Source organism: Pelodiscus sinensis, chromosome 7 (genome assembly GCF_049634645.1).
Source record: "Pelodiscus sinensis isolate JC-2024 chromosome 7, ASM4963464v1, whole genome shotgun sequence".
NCBI classification, from domain to species: Eukaryota; Metazoa; Chordata; order Testudines; family Trionychidae; genus Pelodiscus; species Pelodiscus sinensis.
Window position 1 is genome coordinate 10194973 of NC_134717.1, and position 7055 is coordinate 10202027.

A 7055-nucleotide genomic window follows, 5' to 3' on the forward strand; every position below is an offset into this window, starting at 1 on the left:
GGCCCCGGACCCCTTAAAGGGGCACGGACTGGCTACGGTGTCCATGCCAGGTACAAGCCTGCCAGCACCCAGCCAGCAGACCCTGCACCTGGCACGGATCAAGGCACCCACCCGATGCCCCCCAGCCCTCCCCCTCTTCCTGGGACCAGGCTGGCGGCTCCCGGGAGCTTGCCCGGGACCACAAGAGGCGCGCACCCGCCTGGGCTAGTGCGGACATCGTGGACCTCATCCACGATCTCTGCACTAGGCACAGGAAAGTGGCTGGCTAGGGCAGGAGAGCTGCCAGCCTGGCCACCCAGGAGCACGTGTGCAAGAGAATCAAGGGGGTTCACTGAGACCCCCGACCCTGAGCCCTGAGGTTACAATGGCCGTCCTGGGTCAGACCAAAGGTCCATCTAGCCCAGTAGCCTGTCTGTCGACAGCGGCCAACCCTAGGGACCCTGGAGGGGATGGACCGAAGACAGTGACCAAGCCATTTGTCTCATGCCATCCCTCTGCAGCCTTCCACAAACCTTGGGCAGGGACACCACTCCTACCCCCTGGCTAATACCACTCCATGGACCCAACCCCCATCACTTTATCTCACTTCCCTTTAAACTCTGTTCTAGTTGTAGCCTTCACAGCCTCCTGCAGCAAGGAGTTCCACAGGTTGACTCTTTGCTTTGTGAAGAACAACTTTCTGTTATTAGTTTGAAGCCTGCTGCCCATTCCTTTTCTTTGGTGTCCTCTAGTCCTTCTTTATGGGAACTAATGAAGAACTTTTCTTTTTGCACCCTCTCCACCCCACTCCTGCTTTGAGACCTCTATCCTGTCCCCCCTCCATCTCCTCTTTTCTAAGCTGAGAAGTCCCAGTCTCTTTAGCCTCTCTTCATATGGGACCTGTTCCCAACCCCTGATCATTTTAGTTGCCCTCCCCTCTCCCAGCCTCTCTCTTCCCCTCTCCCACCTCCTTTTCCCAGTCTCCCCCAGTTTTGTTTAATAAAGACAGATTCCAATTGAACACAATTGTCCTTTATTTTGTACATCAAGAAGAGGGGCTAGGGAAGGGTAAGTGGAAGGAGGTGAGGGAGGAATGGGGCACGAGCCCCCGATGGGGAGAACTGGGCTGGCTCTGCGGGCTTCTGGGGGTGGAAGCTCTCCTGCACCCCCCCAATTGCCCCCTCTCCCCAGATGGCAGCCAGTGGCAAGTGCAGCCGGGCTGATGGCCGAGTGGTATGATGTGCCCAGTGCGGGCAGTCCGGGCAATCCAAGCCAGGACTGCTTTGCAAGCGGGGCACCCCTGAGAACTGTCTGTCCGGGGTGGGGGTCGGGTCCCTTTAAGCACAGCCCTGGGCTAGCCTGAGGCAGCATCTCCACGCTCTAAGTCCTCCTCTGATGCCCTGCCGGCACTGCTTCCGGCCATCCTTAAGCCCAGTTCAGGGTCCACTTAGTGTGGACATGCTAGTTCGAATTAGCAAAACGCTAATTCGAGCTAGTTTTTAGTTCTAGATGCGTTAGTTCGAATTAGCTTAGTTCGAATTAACTCATTCGAACTAAGTTAGTTCGAATTAGCACTGTAGTGTAGACGTACCCTTACAGAGCTAGCTTTCATGGTAGGAAATGGTAGGTATGATGTGTAGAGCTCAGTTCCATTGCCTTCACAAAATTATATTGATAGGATGGAAAAATGTCTTGGTCAGGAAAAAACTTATTGGGATTCTAGCACAAGTACATACTGGTAAGACAATGCCTAGCTGAGGGCTATTTCAGTTTCTGTTGTTCAACTATCTGCCCACAACTTTTTATACTGTAATTATAAGTAGACCTAAACCAAATGAGAGATCATCTTTTTTTTGTGGTCAGACCAGGGCTAGGGGCCAGTTGGGAGCCCAGGGGGCAGGTGGGCGGTCAGGATTCCAGCAAGGAGTGGAGGGCAGTCCGGGAGCAGTGAGCCTGGAGGTCCAGAGTGGAGTCCAGCATGGGGGCTGGAGCAGACAGGAGCCTGACAGCAGGGGAACTATCCAAGAGCAAAGCTCAGAGCAAGGACTGAGGGGGAAGACTGGAGGCCAGCAACAGAGGGGTTGGTGTTGACCTTCTCTGGTCTGAAAAACTCTCTGGGTTGGGACAAGTCAGGTTCCAAAGGTGCTGGTCCAAAACTGTAACAATCTAGAAATCCCCAGCCACTGATTGGCAGCACATTTTTAATCAGCTGTTTTCTCTAAACTGTCTTAATGCTTTGCAAACTCCTGTTCCAGCCACACTTCAAAAACTTTGACCCATTCAGTCTTTATGCCAGAGTTTATATGGGAGATTCCTCATTTCTGGTATGAGCATTTGTGTATTCTAGTAAGTTAAGTAGGAAGAAAGTACTAAACTTTTGTTTTATGTCCTCAATAGCTCCCAAAGTTACTTTGTTTATGAAGTGCACAGTTAAATTCGGTTTAAGAAATGTATTTTATACTTGCTCTTCTGTCATCAGCCTTACTTTGAAATCTGAGTGTGAACAATCTCTTGGAGGAATAAGAAGCCAGGCCAAGTCTTAAAAGCATTCTGAATCACTGAAGTCACTATTTAGTCTAACCATTTTTAAGTAGGAATGCCAGTTGGCATCTCCTACAGTCCCTTTCTGCCATCTCATGCTTTAATTACCAATTTGTTGCAATAACTTAAATAATCAAATCTCAAAACAGCTATGTAGAATAACAGCAAATGTTTCACTTGTGGACTGTGTCTTTTCATAAACTTACAGAATAACTCCATACTGAAAGTGGTGCCAATTTTGACAACCTCACTTTTGACAATTTTCCCCCAACGAAGGGATCATGTCAAACTATCACTATCCTTGTCTAAATTGTACCTAAAAAAGAATGCCTTCAAAAACTATTTGCCTGTCATCAGGTGAGAGAGCAGAAACAGAAAGCGTGTGCACACAAACTAGATACAGCTTTAAAAAAGAAAAGTTAGGGATATGCTTTGGGCCACTATTCCAGATCAGGACCTAATTATATTAAGCCTTTTACAACACCTGCCTGACAGTTTGTGTTACGAAATGCTTGCAACTTAAATAGTCAAGACAAGGAAAGGAGATGACCCAAGCAGAGTTGACCAATGCCACAGTTCAACTTTCTAACATAGCTGCGTTCTGCAGACCAAATTTAGAATCGCTGACTTATAGGGCTGTCAAGTGATTAAAAAATTTAATCGCGATTAATCACATGCACTGCCCCTGGAGTCCTTAGCTGACCCCAGGCTCAGAGCAGCTGCCCCTTGGAAATGCAGTGGCGGCATTTCCAAGGGGCAGCACCTTGGGAGACCGGGATCAGCTGCAGTCCCTAGCTGACCCCAGGGCTCCATGCAGCGCTGCCCCTTTGAGGCGCCGCTCTCGTGCTTCAAAGGGCAGCGCAGCATTAACACCTGCGATTAATGCGTTAGAAAAGCGTTAATCCTTCCCTGCGTTAATCACAGGCATTAACACACATCAATTGACAGCCCTACTGATTTATTAAATAAGGAGCTCAAATAAATAATTCCTGTGATTTTTTTTTTATCCAACATAAGCAACAGCTAGTGGTAAGCAAGTGAGCATGGCCTCATTGTGCAGTGCAGGTGCTAGGAAGCTATGAACTATTACTTAAAAGGATTTTAATCTGCCTTGCAGAAGGCTTGCCAGTGATAATTCATCTAGAAGCACTCCTCTTTCCATGCTCTTATACGGGGGTGGAGAGGCAAAATATATAAAGTAGCTTATATATAACTTCTGGATGGAAATCATGTGGCGCTGCAAGCTTTATTGGAAAGGGATAAAACCTTCTTCCATGATTAGAAAGCCCTAGAACACTATTCAACTACTTGCAAGCAGCTAAACTGTAGGAAAGACTTTTCCATGTTGCCACAGTGTGTACTTACATGGATTTCTAAACAAATGGACCACTGCAACAAGTTTTTAAATGCACTACACTGTTATGCCTTTAAGCATGAGTACCAAACTGATCAATGTTTTCATATAAAACTTTAATTTTCATATGGAATATCAACAAGACACTCAGATTACCTTTATCCTATCAACATTATCTTTTGTTTTTTGCCATGTGCTGTCTAAAGATGAGGGCTAGAACTATCCTTCTATGTCCTGTAGACAGAAAGCTCATCATCTCACTCCCGTCTGAGCAACGTATAAGTCTTAGATTTAACTTCAGATATAAACCAGGTCCTACATCATCAATGGATATACATGTCCTGATTCTTCACTAACTTCTGTACACCTTAACCAGTGCCACTATCCAAACCACAAGAGAAGTGATCAGAAACATACAACCAACATGACATTTTTCAGGGATGAATGCAGATTGTTAAACTACTATCAAAGCTATTCACACAATGCATTGTTCTAAACTTCAATATTATTATGGCTAATGCCTCACATGCCTCCTCATGATCTCCCTCTCCATAAGGATGACTAAAATGTCTTCAGAAAGTCCTACTGGAAACAGATAAGGAGATACTTAGAAAATGCCAATGGATACAACCCAACACTGGTGGCTGATTGCACTACTGACTTATTTTTGAGAAGTCAAAGCTCTAAGGAGGTAGTAGGAATTTAACCAAATGTAATAACTTTCTCTAATCCTCAAAAAAGGATTCACCACAGCTGTACTGTACATTAACCAGTAATACTGTTACTATAATATAAATAGTAGTAAACATGCTGAATTAAGTCCCTCTGTATTATTTTGCTGTGGAACTCAGCAAATCATAGCTGCATTTGGTTTCTGTTATCCTTGTGTAATATTTCAGCAAAATACAATTGCATCACTTGTAACTTTCAGCAGCAGATAGCTGCAGCGGCACAGGAGCCAAGCAAACAGAGCTGTAAATGGTGGAGTTTAAGTGGGAGTTTGTAAAGGGAGTTTGGATTGTGGGACTTGTTTGGAGTTTCTTTTTGCTGTGGAGGGGGTGTTTGGGTTTGTTTTTGTGTTCACCGGACTAATAGGATTTTGGTGAGAAAGTAGATATAACACAGAGGCATTAGTGGCCATGGCCCAAGTAGTAGAGAACACAAGGAGGACGATTGGATGTGGTAGCTGTGGTATGTACATGATTCTGGAGGGGGTACCTGAAAGGAGTTTTGTTTGCATGAAGTGCCGCCTGATCGAGCTGATGGAAGAAAAGATCCGAGGACTGGAGATGTAGGTGGAAACTCTGGTTGAGTTTAGAAGGGGGTTTGAGCAGATGATAGGGCAAAGGCATGACGTGGCTGAAGGGGAAAGTTTAGATATGCAGATGGAAGCAGGATCAAGGGCCTCAGAGGGGGGACTGCTGGGCGAAGAAAATGGACAGTGGAAGCATGTGACTCAGAGAACCAGGCAGAGGAAAAGATGGGTCAGTGAAGGAAAAATAGAGCTCAAGAACAGGTATGTGGAGCTGGAGAATGAAGAAGGGGTACAGCAGGTAGATAATGAAGATGGAAGGGTGAGGAAGAAGAGAAGAGTGGCTAGTCTCATAGATAAAGGGGAACGCTTAATGGAGACAACACCAATAATGAGCATTAGGAGGATAGAGGATGGGTTAAAGAGGATTACAAGGGAAAATAGGAATGGCAAGGACTTGCAGCCAGAGGAAGCTAGAGATAGACCAGAGAATTTCACTGTCACTAGGAAAAGGCAGGTCTATGTGATTGGGGACTCCTTATTGAGAAGAATAGATAGGCCTGTAACCAGAGCTGATCCAGAGAATAGAAGGGTGTGCTGTCTGCCAGGCGCTAAAATAAGAGATGTGGAACTGAGGTTGAAGAGAATTATTAAGGGAGCAGGAAGGAATCCATTGATCATCCTTCATGTAGGAACAAATGATACGGCTAGATTCTCACTGGAACGAATTAAGGGAGACTATGCTAGGCTGGGGAGGATGCTCAAGGAAACTGAGGCTCAGGTGATCTTTAGTCGGATTCTGCCTGTTCCTAGAGAAGGGCAACTAAGATGTGACAGGATTATGATGATAAATAGATGGCTTAGGCAGTGGTGCTATAAGGAGGGCTTTGGGATGTATGGTCACTGGGAGGCATTTATGGACAGAGGACTGTTCTCTAGGGATGGACTTCACCTAAGTAGGGAGGGAAATAGACTTCTAGGATGGAGGCTGGCTCAACTGATTAAGAGAGCTTTAAACTAGGAATTTGGGGGAGACGGTTGGGAGAGGCCCAGGTAATCTCTACGCCAGATTTTAACACTGAGAGGGAGGAAAACGAAGTAAGAAAGGTTATAGCTGGGGTTAGGAGAATGAACATGAGGAAGGGTGGGGTGGATACTAGTCTAATAGGTCATATTGGAGGTATAACGTCCGTGCCAAATTGGGTAAAGAATGTGAATGAGGCCAAACAGTATAAATTAAGATGTTTGTACACCAATGCGAGCAGCCTAGGTAACAAAAAGGAGGAACTAGAGCTATTGGTCCAGGAAGTGAAACCAGATATTATCAGAAACATGGTGGAATACTAGGCATGACTGGAATACAGATATTGAAGGGTATGTGCTGTTTAGGAAAGACAGAAATAAGGGTAAAGGTGGTGGAGTCGTATTGTATATCAAAGATGAGGTAGATTGTAAAGAAATAAAAAGTGATGGAATGGAGAAGACAGTCTGTTTGGGCAAAAATCACATTGGGGAAGAAAACTATCAGATCCTCCCCTGGGATAGTGCTTGGGGTGTGTTATAGACCACCAGGATCCAATTTGGATATGGATAGAGACCTCCTTTAATGTTTTTAATGAAGTAAATACTCATGGAAAATGCATAATCATGGGAGATTTCAACTTTCCAGATATAGACTGGAGAACAAGTGCTAGTAATAATAATAGGGCTCAGATTTTCCTACATGTGATAGCTGATGAATTCCTTCATCAAGTAGTTGCTGAACCAACAAGGGGGATGCTATTTTAGATTTGGTTTTGGTGAGTAGCGAAGACCTCATAGATGAAATGGTTGTAGGAGACAACCTTGGCTCGAGTGATCATGAGCTAATTCAGTTTAAATTAAATGGAAGGATAAACAAAAAAAAATCTGAGACTAGGGTTTTTGATT